Source organism: Macrobrachium rosenbergii, chromosome 59 (assembly GCF_040412425.1).
Source record: "Macrobrachium rosenbergii isolate ZJJX-2024 chromosome 59, ASM4041242v1, whole genome shotgun sequence".
In the NCBI taxonomy this organism is placed as follows: domain Eukaryota; kingdom Metazoa; phylum Arthropoda; class Malacostraca; order Decapoda; family Palaemonidae; genus Macrobrachium; species Macrobrachium rosenbergii.
In genome coordinates this window covers 5990208-6017555 of record NC_089799.1, presented here as the reverse complement: position 1 = coordinate 6017555, position 27348 = coordinate 5990208, and the positions used below count along the sequence as shown (strand labels likewise).

The 27348-nt window shown below is 37.6% G+C and overlaps 1 protein-coding gene across 2 annotated transcripts in view; it reads left to right on the top strand.

Moving 5' to 3' along the window:
- The first annotated feature begins 9115 nt into the window (after positions 1-9115).
- The window catches only part of LOC136837452 (protein O-linked-mannose beta-1,2-N-acetylglucosaminyltransferase 1-like), a 552489-nt gene continuing 534256 nt past the window's right edge, over positions 9116-27348 (top strand). For both annotated transcript variants that reach the window (XM_067102232.1, XM_067102231.1), the window contains exon 1: positions 9116-9563. The gene's annotated coding sequence lies outside the window, so the exon portion shown is untranslated. The remainder of the gene's footprint in view (positions 9564-27348) is intronic.

The window sequence follows — 27348 nt, the reverse complement described above, 5'->3', positions numbered from 1 at the left end:
CCCAAGAGCAAGAGACCGTGCTGGGATAAGGCCAGCTTAAACTAGAAGAAGAAGAAGAAGAAGAAGAAGAAGAAGAAGAAGAAGAAGAAGAAGAAGAAGAAGCTGATCATGAGAACAGGGTAAGAGCAGGACCCACTAAGGCTTAGTGGGTCCTGGGTATGACTGAGTCCAGTAATGGCAGGCGACCCAGGTATGGTGCCCAAACCCAATTCTGCCAAATTAGGTCTCTCTAGACCATAGTCCGATGGTATACCTAGAGTCCTAGAGCGTCCTTAGGGTGACTGAGCCTTGCAATACCATCATAGCCGGTCAAAGGACCAATTATAGGGTTCCACTGATAGGGTTCACCCATGAATTAGGTCTGGGTGAGGGCTGGGAATGGGTGGGGGTGGTCTCTCTCTCTCTCTCTCTCTCTCTCTCTCTCTCTCTCTCTCTCTCTCTCTCTTTTATTCCTACTCATCGAAGAGGAAGAAGAGAGAGGAAGGGAAAAATATGAAAGGATTCGGTTATTAGCGAAGCTCTGCCATTTATAGAGAATAATGCCGCTCCGACGAGCGTCATTTGACGCGCACAAGAGCGAAAGTCCTATTCGGAGGTAATGAGAGATCCGGCCTTGCGTCGGTAATTGCCCATTAAAAAATCCCTCCTGAACAAGCTAATGCAACAGTTCATTTGGTCACTGGAGAGAGAGAGAGAGAGAGAGAGAGAGAGAGAGAGAGAGAGAGAGAGCATCGATTTTTTTTTTTGTGTTGGCGACGAGCGGATATGTCCTTCTTTCCCCTCCCTTCCCCTTCGCCCTCTCCCTTTCCCCTCCCCTCTCTCATTTCCCCCTCCCCTCCCCATTCTCCTTTCCCGTCCCTCTCTCCTTCCCCTCCCCTCCCCTCCCCCTCCTCATTTTCCTCCCCCTTCCCCTCAAACCCCTCTCTTCCCCTTTCCCCCACTCCCTTCCCCTCCTCATTTTCGAAAATCGGACCGGAAAAGGGAGGAAAAGGTTAAAATGACAAAAAGCCGAAGAAATAGTAGACAGTACCCCCTCTCCTCCCCTCCCTCCTTCCCCTCCCCCTTTCTAAAATAGGACCGGAAAGGGGAGGAGAAAGAGAAAAGGTTTAAAATAACAAAAAGAAATGAGGAAAAGGGGTAAAGGAAAAGAATTACCGAGTAAAAGGTTTTTTCTCTCTCTCAGGATTCAAAGGGAAATACACTAGCGAAAAAGAGGTAAATTGAAGTTTAGAGATAATGCGTTTGTTTTAAGGTTAATAAAGAGGTTTGTGTTGCCAAATGTAATTCAGTCTCTTTAGACTACTTGCTTGACTCCAGGTTCCATTTTTCCTGTTGCCAAATTTAATTCGATCTCTTTGAACTACTGGAATGCATTCCACTTGCTCACCTCCAGATTGCATTTTTCCTGTTGCCAAATGTTATCCGATTCCTCAGGAATACTGGAATGCACTCCAGTATCTCTACTCCAGATTCCATTTTTCCTGTTGCCAAATGTAATTCGGCCTCTTTAAACTACTGGAATGCATTCCACTTGCTCGACTCCAGACTGTCTTTTTCCTGTTGCCAATTGTAATTCGATCCCTTTGGACTACTGGGATCCATTCCAATATCTCTACTCCAGATTGCATTTTTCCTGTTGCCAAATATAATTTGATCTCTTTGGACTACTGGAATGTATTACATTCGCTCGACTCCAGATTACCATTTTTCTGTTTCCAAATGTTAGTCGATCCCTTTGGACCACTGAAATGCATTCCAGTATCTCGACTCCAGATTGCATTTTTCCTGTTGCCAAATGTAATTCGATCCCTTTGGATTACTGGAATGCATTCCACTTGCTCGGATCCAGGTTGCCATTTTCCTGTTGCCAAATGTAATTTGATCCCTTTGGATTACTGGAATGCATTCCAGTATCTCTACTCCAGATTCCATTTTTCCTGTTGCCAAATAAAATTCGATCCCTTTGGACTACTGAAATGTATTCCACTCCCTCGACTCCAGATTGCATTTTTCTGTTGCCAAATATAATTCGATCTCTTTGGACTTCTGGAATGCATTCCACTTGCTCAAACCAGATTGCATTGTTCCTGTTCCCATATGCAATTCGATCTCTTTGAACTGCTGGAATGCACTCCACTAGCTCAAGTCCAGATTGTCTTTTTCCTGTTGCCAAATGTAATTCGATCCCTTTAGACTACTGGAATGCATTCCAGTATCTCTACTCCAGATTCCAATTTCCTGCTGCCAACTATAATTCGATCTCTTTCAACTATCTTTTTGAACTAATGGAATCCATTCCACTCGCTCGACTCCATATTGCCATTTCCCTGTTGCCAAATAAAATTCAAAAGGGATTCTCAATTACTCGATCTCCTCCCGTATTGTTATGTTTATGTTGTTGACGGTTCTCTTAAAGCACGGGCGTTGATCCTCTTTCGCGGAGAGAGTTTGCTGACCGAAACGCTTTGCTTGTTGTCATAAAAAGAAAACACTGATTCTTATTCCCATACGTGTATAAGTCACCTGTTTTCGTAAACATCTCTCCTGGCTGAAGTGTAAACACAAACAGGGAACCCAACGATTTATATAGAACTTGCAACACTGAGCGAGAAATCGATATGTAAGGGAGAAAAGGTATTATTTTCCTTGGTCAATATTTCCTCAATTTGCAGATAGAGTTTGGAAATTATGTGTTGCTTTGTCAGAATAACTATTTTCTTCCCGTTATATCTGTCAGTCCTGTTGAACTATATGGGAATTTTATTAAAAATTTCTTGGGAATATAAAGAAGGCTTTGTTATATTTCCATCATTTGGTGGAACCACGGGGGCGATACCCAAAACTATAAATATACACCACACATTCGGCCACAGCGTGGTTTGAACCTTTCTTTGAATACAAACGCAAACAATAGCCAGTGAGTGGGGTTACGCGTGCTTAGATTTCACATGGAACCTTTTTATATATATTTTTTTTTTCCTTTTAGGCCTATTCTCGAGAAATTATGCAAATGAAGGAAGGATGGAAGGAAAGGGCGATAAAGGACCTCTTTCGTATGTGAAGTCACGAGGAGAGTCGACCTTAAATTATGCGTGTATGGGTTTCCGGTCTGTTGAAATAACTACGCACTTATTCATTGTTTTTATTCGCTTATTTATCTGTTTAATTTATTCATTTGTTTATATTTTACTTAGTGATTTAAATATTCATTTATTTATGTATTCATTTATTTATTGATTTATCTATCTATCTATCTATCTATCTATCTATCTATCTATCTATCTATCTATATATATATATATTCATATATTTATATATTTATTTATATATATATATATTTATTCATTTATTCAATTATTTATTTTTATAATTATTTATTTATTTATTTATCTATCTATCTGTCTATCCATCCATCTATCTATCTATCTATCTATCTATCTATCTCTCTCTCTCTCTCTATCTCTCTCTCTCTCTCTCTCTCTCTCTCTCTCTTCTCTCTCTCTCTATCTATATATATATATATATATATATATATATATATATATATATATATATATATATATATATATATATATATATATATATATATATATATATATATATATAGAGAGAGAGAGAGAGAGAGAGAGAGAGAGAGATTTATACATATATATATTTATATATACGTATATATATATATATATATATATATATATATAGAGAGAGAGAGAGAGAGAGAGAGAGAGAGAGAGAGAGAGAGAGGGGCAGGGCACTACTCAAAACCAGTGGCACAAAATTATGCATATGCTTCGGCCTGACAGCAAATCTATCCAAATTAATTCATGAGCAACAATGATGGATCCGTGTTTTTCTCAGAGACGAATCGATATTCTGGAGTCGGTACAGAGCACAGAGAACTGGTTGTAGCCAGAACTACAGAAGAAAGGACGGAGGCAGTTGTACAAATCGATAAGAAATGTTCTCCATTACTGCGGAAAAGGGAGACGAACTCAGTGTTGCTTAAATCGCTGTGTACTTAGGGATTGCTTGCAATAGAAATTATTGTAAGCGACTTTTTTCAAGAAATGTGTTTAATCGTGAAGATTTTTAAGTTGAAAGGGTGTCTTATACTGAGAGAGAGAGAGAGAGAGAGAGAGAGAGAGAGAGAGAGAGAGAGAGAGAGAGAGAGAGAGAGAGGACTTTTTTTTTTTTTACTTTTAGTAATTCCTAAATTGAAGGAGGTATGGAAATGAGAGAGAGAGAGAGAGAGAGAGAGAGAGAGAGAGAGAGAGAGAGAGAGAGAGAGAGAAAATATTTTCTTTATTTATGATTCTTAAATTGAAAAGGCATGGAAATGAGAGAGAGAGAGAGAGAGAGAGAGAGAGAGAGAGAGAGAGAGAGAGAGAGAGAATATTTTCTTTATTTATGATTCTTAAATTGAAAAGGCATGGAAATAGAGAGAGAGAGAGAGAGAGAGAGAGAGAGAGAGAGAGAGAGAGAGAGAGAGAGAGTTTTCTTTATTTGTGATTCTTAAATTGAAAGGGCGTGGACATCAGAGAGAGAGAGAGAGGGAGAGAGAGAAAGTTTTCTTTATTTGTGATTCTTAAATTGAAAGGGCATGGGCATCAGAGAGAGAGAGAGAGAGAGAGAGAGAGAGAGAGAGAGAGAGAGAGAGAGAGAGAGAGAAATCAGCAAAGCAGCCTGGAATACATGTAGCCTAATATGCATATTTTAGCCAAATATATCCGAAAATCCTTTATTTGTCATTCTTATAATCACCAAATTTCTACCATTAACCCCAATTAAGATTATTCATTCTTATCTTTATATAATCTCAGAGGAACAAGATAGCGGGAATTTGAAATCGAAAGTGCTCAGTCTTTGGAACTGAGGCCTTATGACACCGTGATACGCGCCATCTTGAGATGAAACTATCCCCGGGTCGCATTGTTTCAGTGTCTGTAAACTGCTGGCTCGCCGCGGGCCAAAGTTACCTGAGAGAACATTGCAAGTTTCACCATTACCTGAGGCGGATGTAATACTGACAGTAGTAGCTCTCTCTGAGCGTAGAGAACTGGACTCGCAAGTTGTCTCGGTGAAATTGCAGGTGGGTCTGCCCAGTTCATGCTTTTGTATCCTGTGGAATCTCGTTTATTAATTTTTTCTTAGTTTTAGATGAGTATCTTTCTACATGTGATGCAAGATGGAGCTAATGATCTTGTTAGCGTTGTGAAAATGTACGTTTAAATCCCGTAGAGTTTTACATCGAATTCTGAATTATGGTAAGACCAGTCTCTTAATAATATTAATTAAAAAATTTGTAGCTTTAATCTCTGGTCAAAAAATCAAAGTAGCAGACACAGTAAGAAACATTATTGAATGCAAATTTCCCAAGACACCCAGAACAAGGGAGGTGAAAAAGGAAAACAGATAATACTATGCCGGTTAAAAAAAATATACTCGCGTCAATTCATTTTCTGAGTAGTTCTTCGTTTTTACCGTGCTTTTTTCCATTATTATATGGGGTAAGCACGATGCTTTCTTTTTGAAGGACTTTGATTTGGCGTTGGGGTAGGCCGTAGCCTCGATCGGCTGCCCTGCCTGACATCGCTTAGACGTCGGTAACAAATGTGTACATGTATCGTACCAAATCCCCAGCTCCCTTTCTCCCAGCAGCGAGGAGAACTGGGCGGTTAGGTCTACAGTTCGAGACGTGTGAGGTGTCTGTTATGTTTTTAGAAGATGTTGGAGTGCTTTGTTTATATGTGTGTATTAGTCTGTAGCACCCATTTGTCTACACGGATAGCAAAGTTTTCGCCGCTCTGACCGGTCGGCTGCGGATTTGAACCCGCGCCACGGACCTCTACGAAGTCCTAGGCTGCTGCTCTACCGACCGAGCCATCGAGGCTCTTTCAGCTTCTGAATAGTAATAATAATAACAACACGTGAAAAAATCCGTAAGTTCTAGTTTGGTCATGAGTATAATACCACCATCGTAAACATGGGTTCTGAAACCAGTTATCGTTTGTCTCATAAAAAACTACCTTAAACAGGAAAGCCTGCATGACAGACAATTTATGCGCTATTGGGGTACAGGCTTATGTAGAGAGGGGGATAAATAAAGAGGGAAAGGAAGTCATGGAAAAACCCCCTGAAAGAGGGCAAATTACCAGGACAATGGGAAACAAGACTTAGGAAGTAAATTCCGAAGTCTGTGGCTATTTAGAGTAAAGAGGTGGAATAAATAAAGGGGGAAAGGAAGCCACGGAAAAACCCCTTGATAGAGGGCAAATCACAGGACGATGAGAAACAAGACGCAGGAAGTGAATTCCGAAGTCTGGCTATTTAGGGTAAGGAGACAGAATAAATAAAGGGGGGAAAGGAAGCCATGGAAAAACCCCTCGAAAGAGGGGAAATTACTAGGAAGGTGGGAAACAAGGCGCAGGAAGTGAATTCCAAAGCCTGTGGCTATTTAGAGTAAAGAGATGGAATAAATAAAAGGGGAAAGAAAGCTACGGAAAAAACCCTCGAAAGAGGGGAAATTACTAGGAAGGTGGGAAATAAGACGCAGGAAGTGAATTCCGAACTCTGTGGCTATTTAGGGTAACTCTCGTCACTTAGACGTCAAGAATGATTCAGTTATGTCAGGTCATTCGATCATTACAAGTCAGAAATGCAACAAAGCCTGTTTAGCAATTTTGTCATTAGAATTCTAAGCGATTCTTAGAGAGGACTACATTGGACTGCTAATTTCAAGGTCAACAAAACTCGCTAAAAATATGCAGTACATTTAGTTTTTATTTCCAGAACGCTTATATTAATAAAAAATCTATATTCTGTCTTATTTTCAGAACATTCACATTAATAAAATTTAAGTATCAAATATTTTTATTTATAAAGCGCTTGCATTAATAAAATCTAGATTTTGTTCATTTTCAGGACATTTAGATTAATAAGCTTTAGATTTATTCTACTTTAATTTTAAGAGTGGATCTATCGTTTTCTCTGAGGTTTTAAAATCACACTTTTCTTTTCCTAAGCCTTTTCATTTCCCTTTTACCTCCTTCCTTTCCCCATTTTCATTTCCTTTCATAAAAAACAGAATGAAGAGTTGGTTTCCTTTGGACCCTTGGAACTATGGTCATAACAATTATCCCACCTTTGACTCTTACCTGAGCCACCAGGCAGCTGAATGGAACACTTTCACTCGCAAGGCCTGAATGAACAAGGAAAAAATACAATGATCTACATTACGGCAAATGATATTTGCATTTGTTGATGTAAATAACCAGACTGACTTCATGGACGCGTAAACAGATTAAATGATGGGAGGGGATTGGGATGGGTCGGGTGAGGTGGGGACGAGAGAGAGAGAGAGAGAGAGAGACTCGAAGGTTATCCTTTGCCCAAGGGAAGAACAATCAGAGAGAAAGAAAGCAGTAGTGGTATTGCATATCGTCCCTTTATTCCACTTCTTTCATTTATTTCTTTTCCCTTTTCGTTCTTATCGGAAGAGTTTCGAAGATAACAGGAGGCTTTCGTTAGGAAAGGGCAACCACCGCGTACCTTTGCGTACCGTTGGGTACTTTCGCTTTCAGCTAATTAGACAAAGTTTTCTTAACTCTTGTTAGGTGCTGATAAGATGTACACAATGGATGTTCTTTTTAATAATTTCATGTAGTAGGATTCAGAATAGTAATCTCTCTCTCTCTCTCTCTCTCTCTCTCTCTCTCTCTCTCTCTCTCTCTCTCTCTCTATATATATATATATATATATATATATATATATATATATATATATATATATATATATATATATATATATATATATATATATATATATATATATATATATATATATATATATATATATAAAATGTGTGTGTGTGTGTGTGTGTGTGTGTGTGTGTGTGTGTGTGTTTGTATTATTTTTGCTTTGCCAAAACGCATTCCTCATCTTTTTAAAACGCTACTCCTTCTAAATAAATAAAGACAATATGTATGATATGTATACATATATACAGCATATATAAATAGATAAATAGATGCCTTGAAATGTTTCACCATAAAAGTATTATCTTTCAATTTAATTTGCCGGCAAAAACGGTAGCCTTCATTTCCCTGCTTTAGGCCAAATACTTTCAGTTAATTAATGATAATTCCCTGACCTTTTACTGCAAGTGAAAGTGCAATTTAGCACGCCGAGAGGCTAAAAGTCATAAGGGTGTCCTATTTGCACTCACTTGGAGCGCATGGCGTACAGTGATCAGTATTGGGAACATAATGTTCTATTGTACTCAATTGGTCATCATTTTGGCGTCTGACAATCCTTTATAGTATACAATGTCGCGACCTGTTTGAAGTCGTTATAAAAGTTGCATTGATGGTCGGCAACATCTGCATGGAGTTGCCAGTTCATCATAAATATATATATATTTTTTGTAACGTTGCTTTCGCGAATTTATTCTAGCTATTTTTAGCGACGCTTTTTGTTTTCCCGCTGACATCCGGCACTAAGATATAACATTAATAAATATTATAATTTCACGGAGTAGGAGTTCGCATGTGCTAAACACTAGCGACGTTTGACAAACAATCAAAGAAACCTGGGGTCGTTTTGTCTAGCCATCTGCTCAGACAATACGCTTCCCATAAATGAAGTTACGTCAACTTATTATTCGTATTGTGTACAGATGACAAATGGTTTCCTGATAAGACGCGCGCGGATACATTAATAAAAGGATATTTGCTTCTTGTTTTGATAGTGTTTTGTTTGTAGCAATATACATTGACGCTAAAGTTAGTTTATAATATCCAGTTATGGAATGGAGCCGAATCTAATTATAATTAATCTAGGATAGTCTGCTAAACAATTCGTTCCTTTCGAGATTCTCAGTACATTGCCATTCCTGGACTTCATCAACGCTGGATGAACAACGTATCTGTAAACGTAAACAAAGGATAAGAGCAGTAAGCAGGTAGCAGCAGCAACTATAGAAGTATCCTTTTCCGAAAAAGCGTCATGACCCATACATAGAGTATGGGCTGCTGCCGCTGCTACAGGTGATAAATACCAGACTCCCCATGACGGCAACACACTAGGCATCTCGCAAGACTCGCATTCAGTCAGTCAGTTCAGTGTGTGTTCGACCGGCGTAGAAGGTGGTGGCTCGCGCGTTCACTCCGGCGACCCAGTCCATTTGTTGTGTGCTAGAGGAATTCATTACGACCGGATCTCTTTTTGGTGCTTTAGTGGCCGCTAAGGAAACTTCGATGTTATTTCGTTTAGGATTATATAAGCCAGATTTCCCCGATTTATCTTAATATCTTTGGCGGAGAAGCAAGCGGTGTGTTTTAGAGCAAAAGAAGAAGAAGGGTGATCTGGGAAGCACATTGACTCGGCGTGGCCTCTCATCGTTCTCCTACTCACTCACTCACCCCTCCGCCTTCTCTCTCTCTCTCCCACCCCAACCCTATCCGTGCCTCGGACAGGAGAGAGAGAAAGAGAGTGAAAGAAAGACGCCGATCAGCTGGTACGCATTGACAGGGATATTCAACAGGAGAAAAGCCTTCTGTTTGCAAAAGGTAAGGTTATATATGCACGTGTCCTTGAATTGTTTACGTAAATTTGGTAATCGAATGTTTACATAGGTTTTATGGCTGTCTGGGAATGCTTTCGTAAAATGCTTCGGAAAATTTACCATCCGAGAACTTCAGGAGGAGAGAGAGAGAGAGAAAGAGAGAGGTACGGTAAAGGGCTGTATGTCGTCACGACTTTTTCGCGGTGGTGGTGCCCAAGTCTGCTCCTTTATGGGTATAGAGAAGAGAAGAAGAGGGTGGGGGGGACGGTTGTTATTTGCGATGCCCCTCACCATCCGAAGCCAGGTATAGTAGTAGTGAGTAAGTAGGTGAATTAACGTAAGGGAGAGGAAAAGATAGTTTATTATATTTTATTTTTAAATTTACAGAAAGTGAAGATTATAACTTACAGATGTTTATTTTGGGTAAAGTTATGGTACGATAATAGCCGACGAGAATGAAATATAAAGTATTTTTTAACTGATTTTGACGTACTTGGTATTCATATCCGTCAGAAATTACCTAACAATAGCAAAACTTCTTTTGTGTATTGATTTATTTAGTTATTTTTCACTTTGGGAAAACGAACCGTGAAATACAGATACATCTTAACCTAGGTCAAGTCTTAGTTCCCCCGGGGGAGGGTCTTTCCTCCATCCCTCTCTCCTACTCCAGGAACCCTTAATCTTTCATATGTACTGTAGGCTTCTTATCTGGCCCCATAATGTGTGTGTATATATATATATATATATATATATATATATATATATATATATATATATATATATATATATGTGTGTGTGTGTGTGTGTGTGTGTTTGTATTAATTTTCGTAAAAAATAGAGGAACTGTATACATTTATCTCATCTTCATAGATTTGGATTTACTTCATTTCTATGTATTTTTAGTCCTCTAAATCGTAATTCCTTAAAGGAATGGGCAGATCTCTGACGTAATCTGACCTTAAGACAGTGTTTACTCATGAGTTTACCCATTAATGTAAGACCCAAGGATTTTTGTTAATGAGATAACCACATATTTCTGATTGAAATGAATGTTAGGTTCGGTAGCATTACTTAAAAACTATCAAAATCTCTATATATTTGACTTAAAGTTCAGATTAGCCTGTAGCCACCATATATATATATATATATATATATATATATATATATATATATATATATATATATATATATATATATATATATATATATATATACGTATATACGTATATATACATATACGTACACACACACACACACACACATATATAGATATATATATATATATATATATATATATATATATATATATATATATATATATATATATATACTGTGTTTGTTGAACGAGCAGTGTTATCGTTACAATATTCGTAGAAAATCTTGTTAAAACTCACTGGATGTGGTGGCAGTGAGTTCATAAAATTAGGTGTGGTGGTAATTATTTCATGACAAAATGAAGAAATTTCTCAAATACTAGAAACTCGAATTCCGCGGCAAAACCGAATTTAATATAAGAAATAACAGAATGGTTGTATTTTGGCCTACTTTTTCCATAGGGAGTGAAGGCGCAAACGGGTAATAAGCTTTGTATTTACCGGTAACAACATAAGGCCTGCGTCATTTTCTTAGTCTACTGCTGTTGTTTTGAAGGCGTTCCGTAAGTTCGTGGTTATTGCCTGGGATATGATAACTGTTTTATGGCGCATGCGCGAGCTATTCAGGAGCACAAATGCGACTTTTTTTTTTATCACGTATTAATAATTGGCTGCTATTTTCAGCCAGTTAAACTAGTCATAAATTCGTATGCTGAAGTATTTTTGGATGCCTTCAGACCGAAGCCATTTTTCACAGGTTTCTTCAGTTTAATTATGGCTTTCTTAATGATGTCTTTTGTTTTATAGAACACGTAAAAAAAAGACAATATATCCATCTGGAAGTAGGCCTAGTATCTTCACTAATAAAGACCATTCCTTCGCAAAGAAAAGAGTCTAAATTAGCTCAAGTTTGGAACCAGAGGAAATTTTTGCTTTTGAGCTGTGTACCTCCTAACTTTTTCGATAAGGAATAGGCCTATGTTATGTGCAGTACTAAGGGACAGATAAAGGTACCCCCATAATGCTATTTGGGTCCTTTTCAGAGAGATCTGGTTGAGATGAATTTTGCAGTTAGTCCCACTAGTCCCACTTATGGTTCTTGGCGCTCGAGGTCAGGTTGGGGCGAGGTAAGGACTCGGCCCACATGGTCAGGTTGACCTGAACTAATTCTTGTAGGCTACATTGGTTAGTTAGATTGGAATGTGACCTTGTTATTGTTTATTTTTTTAAGGTACATAGGCTACTCGCGAAATCCATGCTAAACTTATAGGCTGAGCAGCATTTCTTTAAGCGCTCTTGCATTGACTAGGGACCTGTCAGTTTTCAACAGTTACCCCGAAGTTGTTTGATTGAGGCGTGACCTCTCCAGCTGTCTAGCTGAGGAAGATATTTTCTAGTCTGTCAATCAGCACATGGAGGCATATAGGCTATTGGCCTAAGCATTTTTTCCAAGGATATTTGCCTGTTAGTTTACTGTGTCTTTCAAAGACCCTGTCAGAGTGACGCAAGCATTCTTGAGGTTATAATTAATATTTAAGGGTTCTGTTGTAATCATTTAAAGGTTCTGTTGTAATTTCTCTTCCATAGTCGTACCCTCTGGCTAGGTTAGCGCATGGTAACACAAGCTTTTTAAACAGCTTTTTTGTCGGCTTCACGTCAAATACAAATATACTTATCACTTGTTCAAATGTTAAGACATATTGCTTGCTTTTACCAGACTCTCTCTCTCTCTCTCTCTCTCTCTCTCTCTCTCTCTCTCTCTCTCTCTCTCTCTCTCTGTTAATTTACTGTTTTTTTGTGTTATTTAACCAACAAGATTGGCAGCCCTTCAACATAGCCTACTCCGTAGACCTCGGTTACGGAAAGCTCCGTTTACGCTTGATTTCAACTCGTGTGGGTGTGGGCGTGGGCGTGAATTGTTTTCTGCTTCGGTTCATTAGTCTCATGCGCCGAATCGGTTCATGAACCAACCCCCCACAAAGGAACAGCGCCAATGACGGTTATGTACTCGCGGGAGTGGGAGTGGCCCCTCTCCGAAAAGTTTAGTCTCATATACTGTAGAAGCCGAAGGAGAGGACAGTTATTGCTGTAAGGATGTAAGTTATATATATATATATATATATATATATATATATATATATATATATATATATATATAACTGAATCACGAAAGTAAAGGACTAGAAGTCGAAAGGCCTTGCAGCACTCCGTTCTCTTTCCTTCGTGGATTTTGTCTTTATATGTATGTATGTATATATATATATATATATATATATATATATATATATATATATATATATATATATATATATATATTTATTTATTTATTACTGTACATATTCACTGTTACCAAAATGGGAATTATAATTGCAATGTGAAAGAAGTCATATGTGACAAAAATCGATTAAGATATAAAAACATGCACAAACGTGTGTATATATTAAATATAATATATATATATATATATATATATATATATATATATATATATATCTATATGTTTTAATATATGTGTATATATATACATACATACAAACGTGCGTGTATGTTTATAGATTGAAATTTTGTCACTTAGGCCTATACCCGAGTGACTTCTTAAATCAAAGGTAAAAATTACCACCAATAGCAATCAAGGAATATTGTTTTTCACACTGTAACTGTAATTCCCACCGGTAATAGTGTACGCGTACAACAAATGCCCGTTTGCGACCTCGTGTGACCTATAATAGCATGTTCACCTGATTTCGCTTTTAACTATTCACGGACCCTCACTCCCAAACACGCCATGTACCTCTCCGTTACCTAAATAATGTACGTTATTTAAACAGTAACGTATAGTTTGCCATTTACAGGGGAGTGAAGGAAGGGGGGGGGGGCCTCTTGGGGAGATGGGGTGGGGGATTCGGGGAAGGAGACGTGACATATCTGGTCCAAATGTCACTCCGGACATATCAGCGCTGTTTCATTTCTTCGGTGTGTCTCTATTTAGGTCATCTGTGACTTCTCCCAGGTTCACAGATCAGCGTTCTCTCTCTCTCTCTCTCTCTCTCTCTCTCTCTCTCTCTCTCTCTCTCTCTCTCTCTCTCTCTATATATATATATATATATATATATATATATATATATATATATATATATTTATATATGTATATACACAGTATATATATTTTTAGTATTAATTTCTGAAATGAAGTGAATGCTTTAGGAAGCAAAGTGCTAGTCTTAGCTCTCTCTCTCTCTCTCTCTCTCTCTCTCTCTCTCTCTCTCTCTCTCTCTCTCTCTCTCTCTCTCTATATATATATATATATATATATATATAGTGTTACTTAATATCTGAAATGAAGTGAGTGCTTTAGGAAGCAAAGTGCGTCTTAGTTGCTATATGTTGTCCTAATAACTCTCTCTCTCTCTCTCTCTCTCTCTCTCTCTCTCTCTCTCTCTCTCTCTCTCTCTCTCTCTATATATATATATATATATATATATATATAATTATATATATACTGTATATATATATATATATAGCCTATATATATTTATATAATATATATATATATATATATATATATATATATATATATATATATATATATATAGTATTACTTTAATTTCTGATATGAAGTGAATGCTTTAGGAAGGCTAGTGCTAGTCTTAGTTGCTGTATGTTGTCCTAATAAATCTCTCTCTCTCTCTCTCTCTCTCTCTCTCTCTCTCTCTCTCTCTCTCTCTCTCTCTCTCTCTCTCTCTCTCTCTCTTCTTCAGTAAGCCGGATTAGGACCGAATTTTAAATTTAGCAATTAGTCGCCGGTACATTCTTAGAGGAAAGAGGGGGGGGGGACTTAAATATTCTGCAGGTGTCCGCAATAAAGCTTCAGGTGTGTTTTACATTTTTGTAAGTAATGAGACTAGCTAACGTGTAGGCCTATGCGAAAACAGTAATAGTAATCAGACTGGTTCACCTTTTACGAGAAAATATCCTTGTTCTACTTATATAACTGACTGTCGTGTTTAAGAAAACTATGTTACTAATGATATTGGTTCTCCTTTAAGAAGAAGATTGCTATATAGACGCTTAAACTTATTGAGTATCGAATATGCCTGTGTCATCCGTAAATACCATGGAGGGTTAAGATATCTCTAGATAACAAATGAGGAAAAATTATAATAATTCTCACGAGGTTTTTTTTTTTTTAACATTGGAGTTAATGGGAATGGCTGCTAATTACTGTCCTTGCGATTACTTTCTATTTTCTTTCATTGGGCTCAATTTTAGACCGGAAGTTACTTCGCCAGAAAGTAACCACATAGGCCTATAAGTTACGGGAGGAAGGGATTTTATTCGTTGAATTGGCATGATTTTATTTCATTCATTGAACGCACTGATGCTTATGAACATCTTCAAGATTGCACAGTACAAGGCAGGGTATAGCCCTGATCCGGTAAGCCACCTTGGGAAAATTGCCAGATAGACCTTAGTTACCCGAGGAAGTGATTTCTTTCAACAATCTAGCCATTTTTTGTATTGTTTTACTTCAGTCACTGAATGCACTGATGCTCATGCGACTCTTCGAGATTGCACAGTACGGGAGGTCATGATTTTGCATTGTATAGGCCTAATTCGGTAAGCCCTTTGGGAAAATAACCACATAGGCGTAAGTTGCACGAGGAAGTGATTGCAGTTGACGATTTAACAATTTTTTTTACTGTAGTCGTTGAATGCATTGATGCTCATGCAACTCTAAGTGATTGCATAGTACGAAAGGTCATGATTCAGCACTGTATGGGTACGAAAGGTCATGATTCAGCACTGTATGGGCCTAATTCAGCAAGCCACCATGGGAAAATAAGTTACACGAGGAAGTGATTTCATTCAACGAATTAACCATTTTTTTTTTATAATTTTACTTCAGTCATTGAAAACACTGATGCTCATGCAAACCTTCAAGATTGCACTGTACCAGAGGTCATGATCCTGCACAGTATAGACCTGATCCGGTAAGCCACCTTTGATAAAAACTAGCAACAAAATTTACACGAGAAAGTAAGTTAATTCGACGATTTAACAATTTTTTTTATTGTTTTACTTCAACCATTGAAGGCACCGTTGCTCATACAAATCTCCAATATTGCACAGTACATGCACAGTACAGTACAACAGGTTTTAATTGAGTACACTATAGGCCTAACCTGGTAAGCCGCCGCCCTCATGATCCCCCCCCCCCTCCCGTCAGGGCAACCCCGTTGGGCACGACGAAGAGTCAGTCACTCACCCCTTTGGCCTTTTGGCCGTGGGAGTGATTTGTATCTGCCGACGGTCATCGGAACATCATATATGTGCGTGTGGGTAGCGAACGGTTGCCCAGTTCTCCATCGAGATGATCAGGTAGACCGTGTTTTTAAGAAGGGCGGGTGGTGCTTTGGATATGAGGTGTCGGTTCGAGTTGTACATTGCTTGTTGACTCGATGTCTGTCGTATTTGAAATGTTTTTTAATTTTTTTCGTTTGTTCTTAATGAGTATTAGTTTTTGGGTTCCGTCTCAAGGAGATGCTATTAACTAAATTAGCTCATAGTTTCATCTTTTTACTTAAAATAGACCATATCATACTTACGTGTACCGGTATTTGCTGTCAAGAGTATTGGTTTTTCGGTTCACTCTCAAGCAGAGAGCATTGACCAGCCAACATTTTCCATCTCTTGCATAAAATAGAGTATATTATATATATGTTAACCTGCAATTTCATTTTAGTACTAATGCGTCGGTTGGGTGGTTTGGTTTGGTTACAAATCTCGACCATCACTTTTTGGCTCAGTATAATACTTATATTAACCCGGATTTTGATTTTAGTACTAATGCCTCGGTTGGTTGGTTTGGTTTGGTTACAAATCTTGACCATCTTTTAGCTCTGAACATTATACTTATATTAACTTGCAATTTTATTTTAGTACTAATGCGTCGGTTGGGTGGTTTGGTTTGGTTACAAATCTAGACCGTCCTTTTTTGGCTTTGAACAACAATGTACTTACATCAACCTGAATTTTTATTTTAATAGTAATACGTCGGTTGGATGGTTTGGTTTGGTTCCAAATCTTAACCATCCTTTTACGGCTCTGAACATTTTATACTTATATTAACCCGCAATTTTATTTTAGTTCGAATGCGTCGGTTGGGTGGTTTGGTTTGGTTAAAAATCAGGACCCTCCTTTTTAGCTCTGACCTATACTTAACGCCCTCTATCGGTCTTAAACGCCCGGCCGTAGGCAGACCGGTCAGGTGAGACAGGTGCGAATCATATCTGTGTCTCGCTTAATTTAAGAATGGCTTTGTCTCTTCTCGCTGGAATTCAGATCTTGTTGAACAGGAGAGAGAGAGAGAGAGAGAGAGAGAGAGAGAGAGAGAGAGAGAGAGAGAGAGAGAGAGAGAGAGAGAGAGTTATTAGGACAACATATGGCAACGAAGACTAGGCCTATAGAATGACGTTTTGTCCACCAAGTCATTATACCTTCATTTCGGAAATTTTCTCATATAGGCTATATACAGTATATATATATATAGCCTATATATATGTATATATATATGTGTATATATTTATATATATGCACATATATAGGTTATATATATATATATATATATATATATATATATATATATATATATATATATATATATATATATTATTTATTATATGTATACACGTTTTAATTATTTTTTTATCATACCGGTTGTAGGCTTATACAGTATACTTGTACTGTTATTTGTCCAGATGTAACTTAATAATTATAGTGAATTTCAATAATTATAATGAATTCCTAATAGGCACAGGTATATACAATAATACTTTATTTGAAATGGTGTCAACTGTGTATAGTGAGTTTGTAATGGCATATTTTGTCGCAATAATGATTGCATTGCCGTCTTTGTCTTATGTAATATGATTGATTTGCTATAATTTTTGCAATTTTAGTGTTTTTAAATGAAGTCCCCCTTTCTCTGTCTTTCGTATGCTACCTCACGAATGTTAAAATATCTGTTGTAAATAACTACACGAATTTTTATACATGTGTTTTATAGTACCACGCGAATTTTTATACATTTGTTTTATAGTACCACGCGAATTTTAATGCATTTGTTGTATAGTACCACACGAATGTTTATACATTCGTTGTATAGTACCGCACGAATTTTAATACACTTGTTTTTTAGTACCACATGAATTTCAGTACATTTTTTTATATTACCACACGAATTTTAATACATTTATTTTATAGTACCACACGAATTTTAATACACGTGTGTTACAGTACCACCCGAATTTTTATACATTTACTTTATAGTACCAGACGAATTCTAATACATGTGTTGCAAATTATATACCACACAGATTTTAATACATTTATTTTATAGTACCACACGAATTTTAATACATTTATTTTATATTACCACACGAATTTTAATACTTTTATTATTACACACGAATTATAACACACTTTAAGTAAATTAAGTATAGCTTAGTTTAACCAGACCAGTGAGCTGATTAACAGCTCTCCTAGGGCTGGCCCGAAGGATTAGAATTATTTTACATGGCTAAGAACCAATTGGTTACCTAGCAATGGGACCTACAGCTTATTGTGGAATCCGAACCACATTATAGCGAGAAATGAATTTCTATCACCAGAAATAAATTCCTCTAATTCTTCATTGGCTGGTCGGAGAATCGAACGCTGGGCCAGCAGAGTGCTAGCTGAGAACGGTACCCACCCATCCAGTGAGGAACAAACACATTTTTTAATACATTTGTATTATATTACCGGACGAATTCAACACGTTTATTTCATTACATTTATATTATATTATTACACGTTTCTTACCGCGGACTGTGCGATATCTCATAGTACGAGCGCTAACGGTCACCTGACGTAGCGTGATACGAGCGCTAACAGTCGCCAGATATAGCGTGATAGCGCTAACAGTCACCTAAAGCAGCGTGATACGATCGCTACCAATCACATGAAATGGCGTGATGCAAGCGCTGACAGTCGCCAGATATAGCGTGATACGAACGCTAACGGTTATCAGAAATAGCATGATTCGAACGCTACCAATCGCCTGAAATGGCGTGATACGAGCGCTAACAATCACTTGAATTAGCGTGATACGAGCACTAACAGTCACCAGAAATAGTGGTATGAGCGCTAACAGTCACCTGAAACAACGTTATAGGAGCGCTAACAGTCAGAAGAAACAGTGTGATGGGAGAGCTAACAATACCTGAAGCAGCGTGATGTGAGCGCTAACAATCACCCGAATTAGCGTGAAATATTTTAACAGTCGCCAGATATAGCGTGATATGAGCGCTAACAATCGCCAGATATAGCGTGATATGAGCGCTAACAGTCACCAGAAATAGCGTGATACGAACTCTAACAGTCACCAGATATAGCGTGATACAAGCGCTAACAGTCACCTGAAATAGCGTGATAGGAGCGCTAACAGTCAGCAGAAGTAGCGTGATACGAGCGCTAACAGTCACCTGAAACAGCGTGATACGAGCGCTATCAGTGACCTGAAATAGCGTGATGCGAGCACTAACAGTCAACAGAAGTAGCGTAATACGAGCGCTATCAGTGACCTGAAACAGTGTGATACTAGCGCTAACATTCACCTGAAACAGCGTGGTACGAGCGCTGTCAGTGACCTGAAAAACCGTGATACGAGCGCTGTCAGTGACCTAAAATAGCGTGATAGGAGCGCTAACAATCACCCCAAGTAGCGACTTCAAGTTCTGACAGACTATTCCTCATTTTTCCAATCCGGTTGACTAATTACCAATAACATGACACGGCCGGTTAACTGATCGTAACTTTGGGTAGGGAGAGAGAGAGACCGGAGACCGATCCTTGTTCACTGAACCGTGCGGAATGAAGAAGCCCCCTCGGGGGAACGGACGGACGGCGTCCAGAAAGGGGAGAGTCCCTGATTGGTTGCATGTGGGTGGGTCAGATTTTCTTTTTCAAAGTCTGTTAGATTTTTTCTATTTTATAATTTATTTTAATTTTTTTTACTTTATTTTTTACGCTGGTTTGGAAACTGATTTTTTTGCTTTAAAAAAAAGCATACGAAGGGCTCACAAGGTTTTTACCTGCTTGAGAGATGGTCTGCCTTTGCTAAGAAGAAGAAGAAAAAAAAAAACCTGTCCAAGATGGTTGGAAGGAATCCTGACCTTTTTGATGCACTTTTTTTTATTGTAATTTTGTTTTTTTTTTGCTTCGGAAATGATCTTCATGAGTTTCCACGGAACCACAGACGTTAGTTTTGTTTAAAAAAAAAAACAAAAGATTTATAATGCCAGTATGAGTGTATTTCTCTCTCTCTCTGAGTCCAGCTTGGCTTTTAAAAAGATGGGATTCTCTCTCTCTCTCTCTCTCTCTCTCTCTCTCTCTCTCTCTCTCTCTCTCTCTCTCTCTCTCTCTCTCTCAAGACCCGTGATTATAATTCTTTTAGACGATATTCATCTGCCAACCTTTTTTTTTGTTAACTTTCGTTAAATGGTTTAAGAAATATAACTAGAGCTGTCATTATAAAGATAGCCCATCTTGCGCTAACATGTTATATAATATTTTTTCTAGCGAGATTGTTAAATAGTTTTATGCTCGTCTGTTTAATTCGCGGAAGAAAAATGTTGTAAGAAATGTTAGAAGTTTTTGCAAATGTTTTTGAAAATGTTTTCGAGTTGTATAATTTCCTTATTTTAAAACAACTATATTATAATGTATAATTCAGCTAGCCAGCAATTTCTCCTGAATACTTTACTTTGCAACTAAAGTCATTATATATAATTTTTATCGGCGTGACTGTTGTATTGTCAGAACCGTAGCCTGTGCGGCAGAAAAATAATAATAATAATAATAATAATAATAATAATAATAATAATAATAATAATAATAATAATTATTATTATTATTATTATTATTATTATTATTATTATTATTATAATGATAATATTTTATATAATCGTACCCTATCCGGTAATAATAATAATAATAATAATAATAATAATAATAATAATAATAATAATAATACTTTATTTGAGCTCTTGTCCATACACTATATACATACGTGCTCAGTTTATATAAACACAAGCACAAGCAATTATGTACTACATTTCACAAGCAAGCACAACCTCTTCAGGTAGGCGTAAGGATTAATGGTTGATGCTCTGTTGCCAACCTGATATGGAAACGCTACAATATGAAATTAATCAGTTTGATGTCAGCTGTGTGGCCGCCTATTTTTAGGTCTACGGACGGAGCTGACTCTCTCTCTCTCTCTCTCTCTCTCTCTCTCTCTCTCTCTCTCTCTCTCTCTCTCTCTCTTATTGTACAGTGTGTCCGTTTCGGCTGTTATCTAGATGTGGGTGCTATCTCTCTCTCTCTCTCTCTCTCTCTCTCTCTCTCTCTCTCTCTCTCTCTCTCTCTCTCTCTCTCTCTCTCTCGCACATATCTGATGTGGATTATCTCTCTCTCTCTCCCTAATTATATCCTTTGCTCATTTTGGCTAGTGTTAAGTTGTGAAATAATTCTCTCTCTCTCTCTCTCTCTCTCTCTCTCTCTCTCTCTCTCTCTCTCTCTCTCTCTCTCTCTCTCTCTCTCTATTATGTCCACTTTGGCTGTTGTCAAGATGTGGGTGCTCTCTCTCTCTCTCTCTGTTTCTTTTATTGTACATTTTATCCGTGTCGGCAGTTATCAAGAAGTGGGTGCTCTCTCTCTCTCTCTCTCTCTCTCTCTCTCTCTCTCTCTCTCTCTCTCTCTCTCTCTCTCTCATTATATCCTATGTTCATTTTGGTTGGTGTTAAGTTGTGAAATTCTCTCTCTCTCTCTCTCTCTCTCTCTCTCTCTCTCTCTCTCTCTCTCTCTCTCTCTCTCTCTCTCTCTCATTATATCCTTTGTTCATTTTTGCTGGTGTTGAGTTGTGAAATCTCTCTCTCTCTCTCTCTCTCTCTCTCTCTCTCTCTCTCTCTCTCTCTCGAGAATATTTTTAAACACCGGGTATCCAGGAAGTGTCAAGGACTGCTTTCGAAAGCAGTGAGAGATCACGTTTGTCTAGACATTCATTATTTTTGCGTAAGGTTAAAACTTTAATTTTAACTATTTGTATTTGATAATGCGATGTTAAGTGTTGTTTGTTCATTTTTTGGCATTACTGATGCCACTAGTGCTTCTTTTTAAGACTTAATTATTTACATTGTTGATTATCTTAATTATTTAAATTGTTGATTATTACGAGAGATAGGCCTAATTGCATTATGTTTTATATAAAGGGTGTTTCGAAATTAGAGCCCCTCCCCCTCTACAGCATAAACTAAAATTGATATGGACAAAAACAAAAGTAATTCAGAACAGGTATTTATTTAAGTTTCTCTCTGAGTATTTAATATTTTGTTTGGCCTCCATCTGCCTGTACCAAAGCCTGCATTCTTGAGGGGAATGATTTCAGCAAATCACAAAAAAGCTGAGACTCGAACGCCATTCCCCTGAGTACTTCGGTCACCTCTCTTTGCAGGTCGTCGAGGCTTGGTATACCACCATAGTTCACTGTGTGCGCTTCAGCACGATCCTTAAGATACTACCAATGTTTTCACACACCTTAAGGTCAGGGGAGCTACCTGGAAATTCACTTGACGAGAAGAAATCGATACCACTGTTTCAAAGCAGCTCCTGTGTCTGAAGAGGCTTGAAACATGGTGACTTATCATGCAAAAATGTGACTTCTTCAACAGATAGCACATTTTCAGGATCTTTGAGGAAAGGAAATACTCCACCAGTACGCACAGTTTCTCTAAAGTATTCGCCATTCCATGACTCCTTTTTCTTTGATGATCCACATTAACCGTTTGGCTGTGAAACAGAGAAAAATTCCCAAACATTCAGGAAATGTCACAACTTGGCAATAGTGCACGTCATCGCTGATATCATCCAACTTTGCAGCCCAAATGATGTCATTTTTATGATTTGACTTCCTGACTGTGTAAATGAAGAATTCATCTGATGCGGCAACATGGAGAAAGTCAGTTTCATCACAATCTTTAAGAAATGAACCACAAAACCATGCACAGTCTTCTCTCTGTTGCTGAGTGGTGTTGGGCTTGCTGATGGCATGAAATGGCTTGATACCAGATTTTTTCAACTCACGATAGACAACACTAAAACTTCTCTTCCTTCACCTTTTTGTTTCTAGTTCAAGCGCCAATTTACATAAAGACTTACTTGGTCTACCCACTGCCTCAGCTATGATGTCTTTTGACTCCTGAGAAAGGACTTCAGGCCTTCCAAGATTCTCACTCTTTTTGCAATGACAGTCATATGTATTTTTGTTCCAGTTTCTTTTAACAAAGGATTCATCTCTTTTAATGTATTTAGCTATTGAGGAACATGAATGAAGGATGCACCAGCATCCCTGGCCTCTCTGGAGGTTATAGCTCAGATTCGGTCAATCCATCTGATTTCCTCCGAGTTGTTAGCCATGGCTGTATTTAACTCCGTCACAAAGTCTGAAAATACAAGAAATGTAAAATGAAAAATAGTGTAATAGAAACTTAAAATAATGTACTTGGAGATAGGCTATAGCAGAAAACTTCATAACTCCATTTGTTCTGTGGAGGGGGGGGCTCTAATTTCGAAACACCCGGTATATGTATATGTCACACACACACACACACACACACACACACACACACACACACACACACACACACACACACACACACACACACACACACACACACACATATATATATATATATATTTGATATATATTTGATGTAAATATGTGTATATATATATATATATATATATATATATATATATATATATATATATATATGTATATTGTTTTTCATACATACATGCATACATAAGTACATACATACTCACATGTATAACGCAATTGTTATATACTGGACTGTCTCACCTTCTTGATATTTCATTTCTTCATACCCACAGTTATGTACCGTTAAGGCATAACTGCGGTGACTAGCAACTTTTGAATAGATGCTATAAAGATAATAGTTTTTCCTATTAAGTAAGAAATACTGCCTAGTGGTATTACCTGGCTGTAGGCTGGATTTAACTGGAATTCCAGGGTATTTCTGTCAGCGTTGGGCGTTTGCCTTTCCCCGGATAAATAATAAATTGGTGACCTTTTGGTGTATCGGCTGTGTCAAGTTTATTGCGTCAAGCACTTGATTGCGGTTTGTGTGCCGTTTGAAGAGTGCCGTTTGTTGTTTGTACCATTTAGGAGTGCCACTTATAATTGTGTCTGTGTTTTTTTTTTTGAAGAGTTCCATTTATTGTTCGTGCTGTTTGGAAGGCGCTTTTTTTTTTATTGTAGGCTATGTGCCTTTTTAAAAGTGCCGTTTTTTTTGTTTGTGCCATTTAAGAGTGCCACTTATTTCGTTTGTGCTTTTTTGAAAGTGTCTTTATTTGTTCGTGGTTTTTTCTTGAAGTGTCATTTACTGTTTGTGCTTTTTTGAAAATTTCCATTTGTTGTTTGTGCCATTTAAGAATTCCTCTTATATTTGTGTTTGTGCTTTTTTGAAAAGTGCCATTTATTGTTCGTGCTGTTAGGAAGGTGCTTTTTATTTGCTTGTGCTATTTATTTTAAGTGCTTTTGTAAAAGTGCCGTTTGTAGTTTGTGCCACTTAAGAGTGCCACTTATTGTGTTTGTGCTTTTTTTGAATGTGTATTTGTTTGTGGTTTTTTCTTGAAGTGTCATTTATTGTTTAGTGCTGTTTAGAAGTGCCACTTATTGTTTGTGCTTTATTGACAGTGCCATATGTTGTATGTGCTTTTTTTTGAAAGAGTTATTTATTATTTCGTGCTTTTTGAAAAGTGCTCTTTGTTGCGTGTGGTTTTTTTGAAAGTGCCATTTATCATTTTGTGCTGTTTGGAAGTGGCACTTATTGCTTGTGCTTTTTAAAAAGTGTCATTTATATTTTTGTGCTGTTTGGAAGTGCCACTTACTGTAAGTGCTTTTTTAAAAGTGCCAGTTCTTAGTTTCATGTAGCCTAATGTGTTGTGCTGTTTCTGAGTACCACTTATTGATTATACCGTTGAAAAAGTGCCACTTATTGTGTTTGTGCTTTTTTGAAAGTGCCACTTATTTTTTGTGCCGTTTTAAAGCGCCACTTACTGTTTGTGACTGTTTGTGGCATTTGAAAGTGTAATTTATTTTTTTATTACAGTTTTGAGCGAAATTTGCTGGTGTTTCCATATTTTTGTCGTTATATATATATATACATATATATATATATATATATATATATATATATATATGTATGTATATATGTACTATGTATATATACATATTTATATATGTGTTTATGTACATATAATTAGATACATTAAAAGTATTTGAATGATTGGCAGTTGGTGATTATGTTTTTAATGCACTGTGTATTCACTGTAAATTGATAAAATTGTGTAAAGTTCACTCTCTGCTGACTCAGCGTAAGCTACAATATCGCCGAGTGTTGACACCGAAGAAGAGAGAGAGAGAGAGAGAGAGAGAGAGAGAGAGAGAGAGAGAGAGAGAGAGAGAGAGAGAGTCTGCAAATTCCTCTTATACATTGTGGACAAAATACAATCACTCAGAAATACAATCACTCAGAAGAACATTGTTTATTGAGCAACAGTATCGCCGGATGTTGACGCCAGAGAGAGAGAGAGAAAATACAAATCACTCAAAATATTCTTATTTGACTCCAAAGAAATCTTGGACAATCAAAGACCCTTGTAAGTAAGGCTCGTCGTATTTACGCTTGTACTCCAACGCTTCAACAGTGCTAAAGGCTGCTGTGTTTACCTTTTTTTATTTTTTTATTTCTTCAACGCGGAACAAACATTGAATGAGTAAGCAAGATTCCCGCCGAGGACTTACAATAAAAATCGAACAGGCCGTGGGACGTCGTATCACGTTTTTTTTTTTTACTTTTTTTTTTTCTTTCCTGTCCGCAGGCATGTTCCTCTGTGGTGTCTCTCCCGGGCTGTTATATGGCCTTTTACCTGAAGTGTCGAGGCGAGGCGATCATACCTGTGGGATTAGCCAGGTCTTTTGTTGCCCCGTAATTCCTCAGATTGTGGAGGTTTCCACGATGAAGCGTTGCCTGTAGACGGGAAGTGTATCGGAATCGAGGTTACAATGCAACTTGTTACAAGGTATTTTTAGTTTTCTGTAAAAGAAACTATTGAGATGGATATGTTGATGACTGGAGGGTGGATGAGTAATGTACAAATTTGCAGCCCTCTAGCCTCAGTAGTTTTTAAGATCTGAGGGCGGACAGAAAAAGTGCGAACAGGAAAAAAGTGCGGACGGACAGAGACAAAGCCAGCACAATAGTTTTCTTTTACAGAAAGCTAAAAAAGGCTTCGTTTTCAGTAACGCTAGTTAGTTATTTATTATAGCGCATCAGACTACTTGTTATGGAAATTCACGTACGCAAAAATATATGTTTATTTGTCCAGGTGTTTAAAATGTCATGAGTTCCCTGTGTTACGTGTGGAGGATCAGGAGTGTAAATATTTCTGGTAATTGCCAAGTTTCCCCATGTTTAATCCCAGTCCTTTCCGGGCCAGACCACTAATTTATGCGGCTGGCAAGACTTCAGTGCCCTTTGATAATGCTGATTTATAGAGCCACTTAAATACTATCTATGAATGTGAATCTGCAAATGCACATATTTACAGCTTCTCTGATATTTAGACACCGCTGTCTCCCGTAGGGGGTTAGTGCCGTCAGTGCACCTGTAGGCATTACTTCTGGAGGTTCTTTGCAGCGTGCTTTCGGCCCCCAAGTTGCAACCCCTTTCGTTCCATTTACTATACCTCCTTTCATATTCTTTTTCTTCCATCTTACTGTCCTCAACCCTCTCCTAACGACTGATTCGTAGTGCAACTGCGAGGTTTCCTTCCCGTTACACCTTTCAAACCTTTTACTGTCAATTTCCGCTTCAGCGCTGAATGATCTCATTGGTCCCAGTGCTTGGCCTTTGGCCTAAATTCTATATTCAGTTCAGTTCAAGACACCGCTGTTGTGTGATGGCATACTCGAATATATAGCATATACGTGTATTTTTTAAAACCATGTTTTCCCAGTTCTAAATTATTCTCATGCATAATCGCGCATCTGTTTAAACATCTTGGTATTTACAGATGTTTCTACAGATGTTTTCTCTATACTTCAGGATTTAACTTGGGTGTTATCGCCTCAGTATTATACAAAATTAATTTGTTTTATTTATATAACAGTTAGAAAATGTTGCAGGGCAGAGTGGCATTAGCTGAGAGTTATATTTAGCCTTTCAAATTATACCGCTTTTTTTTTTTTTTTTTTTTTTCAAAAATTCATCTTTTTTAAAATGAAAATAATCGTACATTCTTCCGTTGCCTCTTTGTTAGGTGCTGGGTATAAGGGTTAGTAGGTGAGAATTCGTTATAAGACATTAAGGTATAGGGCAATATTACCCCCATGATTTTTGCCGTATACCGAGTACCGTCTCTCTCTCTCTCTCTCTCTCTCTCTCTCTCTCTCTCTCTCTCTCTCTCTCTCTCTCTCTCTCAGGAATTTTACTTCCTCCGGTTGTTGAATTTCATTGCCTATTTCATTTACGAGGATTTTCTTTGGAGAGAGAGAGAGAGAGAGAG